Genomic DNA, 14,197 nt, shown 5'->3' on the forward strand with positions numbered 1-14,197 from the left:
TCACGGATATCACATCCCATCTGCCCTATGCAACTTTGCCTCATGAAATGGGAAGCTCATTGATATAGTCAGTTACGGATTATGCCAAAGTGTTATGCTGTTTCTTGCAGTTTTGTCTTTCATGAGTATTTGCGTAATGTGAAAAATAGTAGCCTGATGTTCTAAATGTTATGGATACTATATGACAATACTATTCTTTTTCTGTGATCAGAGGAGGCTTTTTTGTCAATATATAAATTGGAAGTTTTTTAACAACGAATATGTGACAAGTACTTGCATGTGAATAAGCGTATGCAGCCTTCCAAAGGCAAGCACGGTAACGAATGTATCTTTTAGCCGTATTGGCACAAAACTTTCCCATCGGTTTTTTTTTTGCCTAAAGCCAACCACCCATCTCGATCTAGCAGATTTATCTTTTATGTGACAGGTCTGTGCTGTTTTCCTTGCAACAAGTCCTTTTACATGTGTCCGCAAAACATTGGCCCTTCATTATGTTTGTTTTTTCTACAACTTTCATGTTTTTTTTTGGAAACAATTTATTTTGCATTTTTGGAAGCTCTTCTACAGCAGCCATTATTTCTTGGAAAGCTTCTTTGCAACGAGGCTCTAAAGTTGTTGATACACTATTCAAGTAATTTTTTTATATATAACATTAGTAGCCTTGCATTTAAAACTTATCCTTTGTCCCCAATAGTTAGCTCTATTTCGCACTAGTTGGTTAAGATGTAGTACCTAAATATACGGAAATAAATATTGATACTACAAGTACTCACATCGTCGTGTCACTATTCAATATTCGAAACTTAATATTTTTGTTCAATTTCTGTTTGAAAAAAATTAGCATTCGCCCACCTCGCAATGCACGAAGATGCTCCCAAGCCATATTTGTGATGTAAAAAAGAGGTGAGGCGTGCAGACGGGACACAAGAGTAGAGAAGTGGACTTCTCTACTCTTGCTTCCTGTCTGCACACCTCACCTCTTTTTTGCACAGTGAATCCTTACCAACTAGCTCAGCTTTCTGTCGTTCTAAGCCATATTTGTGCTTTCTGAAGTCTTACTTCGCTGCATATAATAGTGGCAAAAAGCAGCTTATCAGAGAGAACTTGACTTTGTTGTTCTGTGTATTCTGTTCTTCTGCCATAAGTATAGTGAACTGATAACTATATCGCATACACACAGCCTCTCAATGGAACAGACATTTATTTGATACACATGAATTTGCACCCTGTTCATCTAGATTTCAAAATTATGCTGATTGTGGCTAGCCTCTAGTATGTACAGAAGCATGTCTACGATGTGGTATGAGGGTACACGTGCAGTGCTACTGTGAAGCTAGTTATAGTTCTCACAGCAATGCACCAAGTAAGGTTGTTGCTTCATTGTTATAAAGAAAGACAGCATCAGCTAGGCTGTAAGGGTGACAAAAATGATATGTGCAATTCATCAAACATACAAACAGAATATAATATGACTATAATGCCATGTGCTAGTTAGTATATCAAGTGATTAAGAGAATGATGTAAGGGCTGTTTGGTTAATCTGGTTTATTTGTCGTGTTAAAATACAGGCTGTGAAGGTAACTTCAACATGTCGAGGTTGTCAACATGTCTAATTATTTACAAAATTGGGGAGGTGGCAGTGAGACTTCCTGGGAAAGCAATACCTCAGTTGTACTAATGGTATGGCTTGATTATATAATTTCATCATTGCTTGTTTAGAAATATGACGGTGGGTTGGAACCTATGAAATGCCACAACAGCAAGGCTGAACATCCATCCTTACTCGTCAGAGGCTTAAAGAATGATAAACAGTTATGCTTTAGAGCATATTTTGGTAACAAATATATGCCATTTTCATTTCAGTGGAATGGAAAGAGGTGATTGAGCACAGCCATGCTATTGTAGCATGCATGAAGGAATGCAGGAGAGCCTGGGGGCTAATATATGTTAATAGAGTGAACAAGTAGCTGTGACTGGCAAGATTATTTTACTCCACAGAGGATGCTGCAGTAAGGTTTGTGCAACTGTAAGAAATACGAGAACGAGTGGAAGATTACTTGTAATATATGGATTTGTATGGCAGATGAGAATGTGCGCCCAATTTGCCGCTACGCATTTTTTCTATTTTATGTTCAGCACAGAGTGCGAGTCACTATGGCTTCTTAACTGGAAATTTCTGCGTTCCGTTTCACAGTGTTTATGGGGCTACCTGCATTCATTTGACTACTCATGAAGTGATTGGATAATAGAACATGCCCACATTACAGATTTACACAGAACATAATATGAATTCATCATAGAGCTCCACCCAAGAAACTGTCTGTTGGTTATGAAAACAAAAAATGGCAACAAACATTCCCTTACTTTCTTGTGCTGCCCCGCACATGCTGCTAATTAACTAATGTCTACGATGCAGACATTCTGTTCTTTCATTAGGGGTTGGTGCAAGTTGCCCTGACACAATGAACCTGCATTCATTGCCTACAAGCTACTACATGTTGGAATTGGTGTTACAGCAGGCATGGCAAATGTTCTCCCCTACTTGTGTCTTGTACACCATATGAGCCAGCATTTCATTTCATTGTCGTATACCTGTTTAAGCTGTTACTGATTCAGAAAGGCAAATATAAAACGACTTACTACGTCAACCATTTCGCATGCAAGATCACTGCATTCATTGCAAAGCTTATTAGAGAGTTTTAGATCAGGGGAATGCAATCGTTGAGGGTCGAAGTACTAGGGGGCCTCAATGCTTGCATCCCCTTAATCTAGATCTCTATAGTCACTTGATAATCTTGCTTTGCTTTGGGATGAAGTACATGTACTGTGCACCTGTTTGTTAGCCTATGCACTTCTCTTTCTTTTTAATGTGGCTGTGCATTAGCTAGCTAGGTTGTCACTACATGAATGAGATTAGGGCCATGCCCAACGCTATCAAATAACATTACTTTGCTATAGCTCACTGACTGTGCATGCTTCTTTTTTATCTAGGGAAAAGAATAAAAAGAGAATGCATGCATAAATGATGTTGACAGCAGCAAACGGTCTCAAGGCAATCATCCTTGATTGTCGCCATTGCTGAGAGAGCAAGCATGCCTGTATTCACTTTGACCACAGGCTGTACATTGTTTATATGCTGATAGAGGTATGGATAAATAGTGAAGGGGCAGCAGATTGGTGACCCAGGCCTTTATGCATGGGCATTGCTGCCTTGTGTGCCCTGTAAACCTCTGTCATCTCTTAAGGCATGAATGACATAACACTACTTCTATTGGCAGGGACATTTTTAGCATCAACAAGAAATGTAAACATTAGGTGAATTCACGCCTATATGGGGTGTCTTTTCAGCAATATGAATTAATATTTGTTTTCATGCAAACATTCTTCTCTTGAAAACATATCTGACAAGCATCTCTGCCTGAAGAAGTAACTGTGATATGTACATATCACTTTTATGTATGTCATAATTGTAATCAATTGCTCAAGACGTACTGATGGCTAGTTGTTTAGTCATGACTTAACATGGCAGTGCACTTTGAAATAATGATGTGACATAGAATGACCAAATGCTAGCTCTGTGCGCTCCTGTACATTCATTCGGTGTTACATCATGTAAGCAATTGTAGGCTCACTATTAACTTGACAGCTACTAAAGAGACCTCAGCAGCAAACTGCAACTAAATCAACAAGCCACTGTTGATGATTCACATGCGTGCTCGGTGACGAAGTGACTTGTCAATCAGCACAGCTGTATTCCGTGATAATAGAACCATCTGTATAGGAGTATGTTAATAGATAATGCTGCAGCACTTCAGCAGGCTATGCTGTTGCTGTGACAGATCCCTTGCTCATTGGCTTAGATACACCTGTGTGTTCGTGTACGCGCGTTCTTCCAAGCTGTTACGTACAGGGTCTGGCCCCATCCGTGAGAGGAATGCGCATTGGTTGGTGGCAGAAAACAGACAGAGTTTATTTTCTACAAGAGATGCAGATGAGAGCCGCATGTGTTCGAGGGCGCAAACTCTCGGTCCCTGTCTAGTGGCCGAGACGCTGGGGGTGATGGAGAATTCTTGGAACTCGACTTGGGGCAGGGTCGCTTCCTGTTTCGTCTGCACTGGTGCCTTGTCCAGCCGAGGAGTGGTGGTGCATCGCTTGTGCACAACATTTTCCTCCCTTCTCAGATGGAGTCGCCATAGTGATCCGGAGGGTGTCGTTCCCGCAGCGGACATGACTCTGCAGTTGTGTTTGGCACGGTCTCAGGGGCAGTGCCAATCTGTGGTTTGGTCACCGATGATTGCGAAGGCTTCAGCATTCCTGAGAGAGTAGCCTCTGATGACGTGGAGTTATCTGCTTTTATCCAAAGCATAAATGGGAGCTGGACACTGCTCGCGGTCAGCGTACAGCCCTTATCCTGTGTTGCCGAAGCTTCTGTGGGGTGTCTCAAAACACCGGGCTTGATGTGGTCACATTGTCATCGCACTAACCTGTTGGGGCCTTTAATGAGCCACGATCTGTGGCCTAGCTTTTCTAAAACCGTTCCCTCTGTCCAGATCGGATGCCCTCCGAAGTTTCGAAAGAAACTGCTTGTCCGACAGCGAGTACTCTCGACTTTGTGTCCGTGTTGCAGTTGGTATGGATTTTGTTCACTTTTGCTTGGGGCTGAATGCACGTGAGATATGTATCCAGCTCACGCCCGAACCCAAGTGCAGCTGGCATTTCACCCGTTGATGTGCAGGTGGTGTGTTGCTCTAGAAAAACTGGGCCAGCTTACACGCGAATGTTCCATCCTTGTTTTTGGCTAATGCTCGTTTTGTTTCAAAAGCCATCCTTTCTGCTTGGCCATTTGTTGTAGGATGGTACGGCGTGCTTGTTACATGGGTCACCCCATTCTTCTTTGGGAAGCTCTCAACTTCTACTGAAACGAAGGATGGCCCGTTATCAGTCACAAGCTTTTTGGGGAGCCCAAAAGCTGCGAAAATGTTCCAGAGTTCCTCAATCAATGTGGCAGACTGTGTATTATGCATGGAGCACACTTCCAACAATTTGCTGTATGTGTCCACAACAATAAGCCAGCATTCTGCCTTCTATGGGACCAACGAAGTCTGCGTGAACTGTGTCCCGAGGCGTTCTGGTGCGTTCCCATTTGGGCACTGGTGCCCTGGCTGGTGCCCTTTGGTGTTGACAACAAGTTGCATAGTTTCTAGTGAGCCGTTCGATATCTGCGTCAATGCCTGCCCAACAAAATTACCTTCGTGCACATGCCTTCATGATCACAATTATATGGTGGTTTGCAAGTACGAATTTAAGAAGGTAGTTTCTCGCCTTTGTTTTGGAGTTACCATCCGGGCGCCTCTAACAAGGCACCCTTCCTGCTCTGAAAGCTCAGTCTCCAGTTTCCGGCACGATGAAAACTGTTCTTTTGGCAGTTTATGAACTTCACCGTTTGAAACAGCCTCCAGCACTTGGGACAGAACTGAGTCCTCTTGAGTCATTCGTGCTAGTTGACACGGTGAAAGCTCGAAGCTGAGCATGGTAGCCAACATGAGCACGTCTCTTGGGGTATAATGTTCAACTTGTGCCGGTAGTGGAAGTCAGCTTAGAGTGTCCGCATTTTGGTGCAGTAGGCAAGGCCTGTACAGCAACTTGTAGTCGTACGTTGCTAGTTTAAGGCACCATCGCGTAATTCTTGATGAAAAGACCCGGGGTACTTGCTTTGTTTCACTCACGATTCCAATTAATGCCTGGCGATCTGTTATGGTCACATGCCGGCCAGCTATGTACTTATGAAAATGACTGATGCTCTAGATTACTGCTGCACTTTCTTTGTTGAGCTGGAAGTAGCTCTTTTCGGCACTTCCCAGTGTTCATGAACTGAATGCAATGGGCGCCTCTCGGCAAACAGCATCTTCCCGAGCGAGGACGGCATCAACGCCGTACGGCGATGCGTCCACAGACAAAAGAAGGGGCTTCGTCCCGTCGTAGTGAGCGAGCACTTTAGATGCACGAATCATCTCCTTAAGTGCCTCGATCGAAATTGGCTTGATGCTTGCTCTTCCACTTCCAGGGCGTTTTTCTCTAGGAGCCTATACAATTCCACCACGACCATTGCTCTGTTCTCCAAAATGCAGTCGTCAAATGAAATAAGGCCCAGAAAAGCCCTTAGGGATGTCTTGTCAGATCGTTTGGGTGCTTGAAGTATAGCCTCAACCTTTTTCTCGGTGTTGCAAACACCACTGCCATCAATTCGATGTCCCATAAACTAAAGTGACGTAATTCCGAACCTGCACTTTTCTTTCTTGAGGCGTGAGCCTTTCTCAGTTAGTCTCGACAGAATGAGCTGTGCGTGCTCATTTGCACTATTCCCGTTGACAATGATGTCGTCAAGGTGAACACTCACTCCTGGAATTCCAGGTATCTTTGTCTCCCTCAGGCACTGGAAGATAGCTGGTGCAGCGGAAATTCAGAACAGGAGGCATTCCACCCTGAATAGTCATTTTGTGGTGCTCACTGTGAGCAGTGCTGCTGTTTCTTCATCAACTTTCAGTTGTTGATATGCTTGATAAAAATCCAACATTGAGAAGAGGGTTCCACCATGTAGGTTTGCAAACACTTCATCTGTAGTTGGTAGTGGGTAAGATGCCTTCTTCGCTGCTGCATTAACAGTAACAGTATTAACAGTACTCCTGTAGTCACCACAGACATTGAGTGTACCGTCGGTCTTCTGAACAAGTACCAATGGGGTTGCCCATTTGGTATGCTGCGTTGGTTTAGGATGCCTTGGCGCTGTAGATGGTCAAGCTTATGTTCCATAAGCGCCTGCAGCGCCACTGAAATCGGACGAGCTTTGCAAAACATTGCTGTCGCACCGTCTTCAAGTTCCAGGTGAACTAAAGGACCTGTATAGCTTCCAATGTCTTCCTTGAAGACATCTGGGTGTCATCCCACGACCTCTGTAATTTCTAGTGCTGGCTCTCCAACGTGGTTGATCCCCTTCATCTGAATTTGAAGTGCCAAAAACCAATCTCTTCCTAGGAGGTTGCACCCGGTGCCCTTCATAACCAACAATGGCAGCAGATAGTCCTTTGATCTCAACATCACATGAACTTGTGCGGAGCCCAGGACGTGCAACTGTTTACCTGACCATGTGCACAAATCGAGCGGCTCGCATGAAAGCCACAGAGTGTTTTTCTTCCACCTTCTGTAGTCCGTGTCCTCGCTTATCAGGCAGCATGCCGTACCTGTGTCCACCTCAAACTGGACTGGCTTTCCCTCCACTATCAAGTCCACGAGGAACTTGGGGCAGTGTGTACGTACACTATCTGTGCGCAGCTTGCAGCAGGATTTGCTGACAGGTGGTGGTTTGGCACTGTGTGCCCGCGGCTGCTAGTTGTCGGAGCGTGGTTCCGTGTTTTTCTTTTTCCTTAAGATGCAGGCATGCTCGACATGACCTTCCTTGGAGCAGAAACGGCACTCGGCTGTCTTGAATTTGCATGTTTCAGGGTCGTGCAAGCCGTCGCATCGATAGCAATGTCGCGCTGACGTATGCTTGCCTCCTGGCTTGGTTTGCGACGCCTTGTTAATTTCCCACCGAGTTGACCACTCCTTTGATATCTCGCTGATGCCTTGACGCACTTTCCGCTGACAAGACTAAGTCCACAGCGCATTGAAATGTCAGACTTTTTCTGCGAACAGTCTCTGCAGAAGATGTTCGTCCCAGACGCCGCGGACGAACCTGTCCCGCAGCATCACATCTTGGGACGGCATAGTTGGGTTCGCCGCTGAAGCGGTCGTTTGGGTGTCAGGTGACGTCGTCGATATTGTAGCCGAAGGCAGCGCTCCGAAGTTTCAGTCGGCTGTCAAGGTTCCGAGGGCCGCAGCGTAGCTGCTGATCGACTCGTCTGGCCGTTGGTCGGGTCTTTGAAACACGTACCGGCTCTAAAGCTCGGATGTCCTGTTGTCGAAGTGCCGCCTAAGAAGTGTCACTAAATCATTTAAGTTGACTTCTGCCGGGATCTTCGGCGCTATCAGCGAGCGCACACGATGTTCGAAAGTGTCGGCTCAACAAAACGTGAGAAGTGCCCGCTTCTTCGCTTCGTCGCTGACGTCGCTCGCCACGAAGTAAAATCGAGGCGTTGGATCTACGATTCTCATGATTTGCCCGAGAAAGGCTCGACAGCGCCGTGCATTCGTCTGTAGCCACGGCCTTAACTTCGAAAAATTATCCGCTTCGCAACTCCTGCCTCATCGCCTGTGTTACGTACGGGGTTTGGCGCCATCCGTGAAAGGAGTGCGCATCGGTTGGTGGCAGAAAACAGACAACGTTTATTTTCTACAAAAGACGCAGGTGAGAGCTGCATGTGTTCGAGGGGGCAAACTCTCGGTCCCTGTCCGGTAGCCGAGACGCTGAGGGCGACGACGAAGGATTCTCAGAACTCGACTCGGGATGGGGTCGCATCCCGTTACTTCCGCGCTGGTGCTTCGTCCAGCCGAGGAGCGATGGTGCGTCGCTTGTCCACAACACAAGCTTTCGCTAGCACAGCTACAAAAAGTTCGCCAGCGCGCCGTACACAACCGAGCACATAGTGACGTATATGTTGTCGCAACATTATGCGGTAGCAATAAACAAATTAGAAAAAAGCGGCACAGGTAAGACGACTGCACAGTGTTCCAAAGGTGGGTCACCACGTCAATGCCACACATGCAGCACAGAATGTGACAGTGCAGGAGTCGCGTTTTCACCATGATGCGGAAGCTTCAACCTACATCGACAAAAATATGCTAGTGTCGTCTGCTGTCGGCGATAGTTGCCGACTTCGAACAGTGTTGCTCTGCGCACTGCCGATAGTTTGCCAGCTTTCAACAGACGTCGCGTCCCCAAACCGAAGTGCGGATGCAGGCGCATTCGAAGCGCTCGAGCTAACTAATAAAAAAATAACTAATGATACAGCAGACGTAATAACAAAATCCTGGTACGCTGCGAAATATTACTGGTCGGCAGCACTCGAGGCTGCCAACTCGCTGACGCATGTTGCCAGTTGCTGGTTACCTATTTGGACAACCAGAGGGCGCGTGCGAACCGCACCGCATCATGCGGTTTCAGCGTAAATGCGATTTTGTGACCGATCGCGACGACCGCCCGTTTTTCACGAACCGCATGCATGCGGTGCGGCGTGCGGCGATGGGCGGTTTGAGCGTAAATCGGCCCTTACAGCGTGAGTAATTCATATTTCCACGCTATATGCGTGTAATAAAAGCTTGGGGCTATGAGCTGTTTGATGCGTTAGCGTTAGGTACCTTGCGCGCATATTTTGCCTCCTGGCCGCGTCAAATTGCAGCCGGCCTGTGGAATGGGTCGTGGCGTGAGCTGCTCATGAAAGCGGTATTGCCTCCGTTAGGATCGTCAGTGCGTGCACAGAACCATTCAGTAGTCTGGTTCAGGGAAGGATGCGCGAAAGAACGAGGACGTAAGAAAACACTGGTATGTCGAGCTGTTCCGTCAGATCGTGTTGCATCGCGCTTTTTTTCTAAGATCATCTCGCTCGAGCGAGATGATCTTAGTTAATTAACTAGACAAATAATACAAAAGAGCCAGTGCCGCCGTGCCTGCTGCATACACGCTTACCTTTCCTGACGCAGTTAATACGCGACATCAGCTCTGCTACTGCGTGATATAGGATCACTATCATAAGAAAATTAAAAAGAACAAACGAAATTGATTCAGTAAGTGTGGTGAAATGTTGCGAAGCGTGATAAACATACCTGCCTCGCAAGATAGGTTGAATAAATCGGCGTCTTGAAGTCGCAGTAGACTTGTGTGAAGCACACCCAAGAGTATTGCAGGGAAGCATGTCAAAAGTGAATAGGGGCCACAGTCACGGAACATATACATGTATATGTTCTTTAATGATGTACGCGCGCAACCGCCGTCTCCTGTTACATTACGCGCACCGAGGCGCCTACAGGCCTTCAGAGCTATTTCGGACGTGGCTTTGACGCTTTGAACCGTTGGTTTGTTGACCTCGTAAGCCAATGTCTACACGGTCATATTTTTCTGAACTGTTGATTTCTTCCATAATAGCTACGTGATTCGTAGTTTCCTGTTCAACTGCTCTGGTCATTTGCAAGTCAAGGTGTTCTCATTAGCCGAGCGCAGTTTTCGAAAGCGAAACGACGCTTTTGTACCAGTTGCCGTCGCCCATTTGCAACACAGTCAATGTCATTTTGTATGTCACTGGGAGACCACCGAACGCGGGGAACTCACTCGCACGCGCGGAACTGCATAACTAGCCATGAGATCAGCGTGCCTCTTGAGCAGCTGCTTTGCATCAAAGGCCAGGCACCCTTGCTATGCTTCACCGCAAAACATTTTGCATGTCTAACCGCTTAACATATTTGTACTGCGGTGAAGCTAACCTTACGAAACCGAATTTCGCAACGCTTTTTAGACTCCTGCATCTCTACCAGCCACTACCAAACGCTTGTCGGTACGTCTCTTCGCAAAGGTCCAGCTAAATCTCCCCTGTTGGGAGTTGGGGAGACTCATATATTTGAAAACTGCCAAGGAAAGCAGTTGCCCTGATGAAGGCAAGCCCCCCTGTCGAAACATTTGCACCAGCATGTTCGACCACCGTTATCACCGCAACATATTTGTCTGTTGCGGTGAAGCATGCCTATAGGATTTATGCGAATCTGGAATGTAGGGTTTCAGTCAGCAACAAACCTAATGTTCTAGTCTCAACAAAGCAGATTTTCACGGCAGGATGATGTCTTCAGAACTTTCGTTGTCTAAAGCCATACATGCCAGGTTAGCTCTTGTCACTTTCAATACGCTTTACCGCAATACAGAAGAGGCCTCACTGCAGGACATGCCTGCCGTAGTTAGCCAAAACCTTACGCGACTGTTCACTACGAAACACATCCTGTATTGCAGTGAAACATAATGAAGCACATTTGTCAGTTTAGAATGTAAAGACCCTTGCCCTTCGCTTTTCTGATATTATGACACTCAGTTTAATGAGAACATGTATTCACTGCTAAAAACATTCACATTGAAATGGAGACATGAACACTGATGGCAGCCTGTGTGATGTTTTATTCCTTTGCTTTGTTGTGTACCTGTCGTGTTGCAGTTATTAAATTTTCCCGTACTTTGTAACATGCTGATGTACAGAACATTACATCGCAAGGAGCCACTGCGTAATTAGTGTTCAAGGACCAGTGTGATGGCTTTTCTCAAGAAAGGTTGGGGTTATTTTTTTGTGAAAGTTTTTTTTTCTTTTAGAGAAGTAGTTTTATGAGAAGAAATCAGATGTCAGGAAATAGACCTCAGTGGCACAGTAATCTTGGCTGCCTTTTGCTCAAGCATGCCCTGGACATAATTGAGTGATTTGCATTTGCAAGTGGACAGCAGCCTTGGCTTGGGAGATCAGTGGTATAGCACATTTAATAAACTAGGCAACACATAGTATTACCAGTCTGAGCAGGGACCTGTTTAAATGTGTGTCGCCTTTAACACCTAGATTTTCGACCATGAATTCAGAAAAACCTGTAGCATAATTCGATCCTAGATTTCAAATGCTGTATAAGTTTATTTATTTATTTATTTCCCCAAAGGTCTCTTGTTGAGACATTACATGAGGGGGTGGGAGTTGTCTTCTTGTTCACTGCAGTTGCACTCGGCTTCTCTCCAAATGGGAGAGCACTTCTGCATAGCTTATTAGGGAGAAACTTTATTTACATACCTTCTTTTTATTTATCTCGCCTACAATCAAGATCAAATGTTTATAACACATGAATGACTGTGCATGAACCTAACTTGCAGTGCCATGTTCAACAGCACAGTGCATGTAGCTGGTGTTGGTTCATCCAAGCTAAGCATTACTACAGCCTTTAACTGTAGGTATCGTGGTATGAGAACAGAGAAATAGATTTGCAAAGACAGTTGGACGCATTGAGACAACTTTTTTGGGGGTGAAAAGGTGACAGATACACAAAAAGGGGAGAACACATGCACTTTCATATTTTCTCAACCACAAAAAAAGCCGGAGGAATAAGGTTTCTTCACTGTGCCATAGAAATTATATGTTTGCTCTCAAAGGCAATTCTGATTCATTGGATTCGTTCCTGTGCTGTGTTTATTTTCTTGAGTGTGCTTAAGTTTTTACATGTTAATGTTTCAAACTCGTTTTTATTTCCACAGACTGAACATCCCACGTCTTGGTTTGACTTCCTGGTACAGGATACTTGCACTTAACATGGAGTGATGAAGCAGAGCAGTGTACTCTTATTAAATGCGCAGATTTTAGCAGTATAACAGCAATTCATTAAAAAAAATCAAATGTGTGCTGAAAATAAAGTGTTCCTACCCACATTCCTCGTTGTCTAATTATACTTGTATTCCTGTATTCTTTTCAGCAAAACCACTTATATGGGGAACTGATCATGATAAGTCATGAGCATTTTAAAGAACAGCCTTGAACCCTACTGGTGCACTGGTAAAATATATAGATGCAGTGAAATTGAAACAGAAGGCAAAATAGCAAACACCAATGCTTGATGCGGTATTTGTCAAACTTGTATGTCAGCAATTTTCGCATAAAACGATAGACAGAGCATACTAGCACTACAAAGCACCCATCTTTAATGTTAGGCATACATTACCACAAGCTCTTTAAAAGTGGTCACAAGAGAAATTCTGGCTTTAATGAGGAACTATATATGTTAAAGGCAGCCATGAAAATGTATTAAGAAATTATGCAATTAATAGCATTGACTCAGTTCAGAGAGCTTCCAAAGTTGTCATAAGGCCTTGATTGCTGTGGATGAGGGAACAGTTGTAGCCCCATTTGGAGCATGAGAAATTGACATTAAGATTAAAACATATGTAACAACTCGTAATGCAATTAAAAAATCTTGCTATACCTTTAAAAAAGAGATAGTGAAATAAAATTAGTGTCACAATTTCCTTTTCTTTTTACTTCATTTAGGTTGAATGTACTGATTGTAGTAACACAAGAAAGCAGAGGGGGTGATGCACATTAGAAAAATGCTAGTCTGTTTTTATGTTCTGCCTTCTCTACATTCAAAGTTCAGTAAAGTTAACTTGGAAAGTTACGGTGAAGCCATTGCTTGAGCCTGTATGGTGCATAACAGCGGCAATAGCCAACCTAACTGCTTGGGTTTACAGTGCCTTATTTGTATTGTACAGCTTTTAAGTGCTGAGCTATTGGAAGATTAAGGTGACCAACATGCTGAACCAGTAGTTTACTGAGTAAAATACATGGAGAAGGGTGGAAAGATAGGATAGAGCACAGGGGGTGTATTCGATGTCCACCTAGTGGACATGTCTATTTCATCTGCTGCTGAAGTTCTGATTGGCTGGGCTGGGGTATGCATGGGAAGGGAGACAGGCTCCCTCAGCTAATTAGCACTTCAGCAGAAGACGATATGGACATGTCCACTAGGTGAATACTTACAGAGCTATTTAATAGAGTACTTTTGTAACCAACATGCCTGCTATGCCATCCTTGCATTTGATGTCTGTCTTAGTCAGTAAATGTGTGAAAGAACCAGGTTTGTGCATGAAAAGTTTTCCTAAGGGAGTGTGCCTTGAAGCCTGTAGTGGTAATCACAGGAAACGAGGGTGGATCCAGAGCAGCATCAAAGGGCAAGCCTTCATCGAAACAAATATGGAGGGAAGTGACTGCATGCTCAAACTTGTTAGCTCACAAGTTCGCCAAGACCAAGTGACGTAAGAAGTTGATGGAGCCTACATGGTTGATGGGTAACCGCTTAGGTCAAAATTATTTAGGTACTGTTGACGAGGACTACATATTTACTGGAAATCTCAAAATAATTACGTTAGTGCAGAATGCCTTTTACTAGTTGTGACGTCCTTGAAAGAATGAAAATGTTCTAGTTGTACTTGCATGCTGCATGAAGTTACTTTTTTTAAAAATTCAGCAATGGAAACAAAATGCAAAGAGTAGTACTCCAAATATATAGCCACCTCTTTAGGGCTAGATGAATTGAAATAATAATAATAAGCAGATGAAGATTGGATGCAAACAAAAAAAATAAATATGAGATGTTTCAGCTCCCACATGAGAGCCTTGTTCACAACCATTGTGAACAAAGCTCCAGTTGCATTGGCTCTTACTTTTCATTTTTGTGGTTGGCTTTCAATTTTAAACTACTT

General features: G+C 44.4%; 1 long non-coding RNA gene across 1 annotated transcript; it reads left to right on the forward strand.

The window, feature by feature from the left end:
• The first annotated feature begins 9,114 nt into the window (after positions 1 to 9,114).
• Positions 9,115 to 12,370, forward strand: LOC129388197 (uncharacterized). The gene is made up of 2 exons (XR_008615228.2): positions 9,115 to 9,212; positions 12,200 to 12,370. It is a non-coding gene; the product is annotated as an uncharacterized lncRNA (long non-coding RNA).
• Positions 12,371 to 14,197: the final 1,827 nt, after the last annotated feature.

Source organism: Dermacentor andersoni, chromosome 1 (genome assembly GCF_023375885.2).
Source record: "Dermacentor andersoni chromosome 1, qqDerAnde1_hic_scaffold, whole genome shotgun sequence".
NCBI lineage: Eukaryota > Metazoa > Arthropoda > Arachnida > Ixodida > Ixodidae > Dermacentor > Dermacentor andersoni.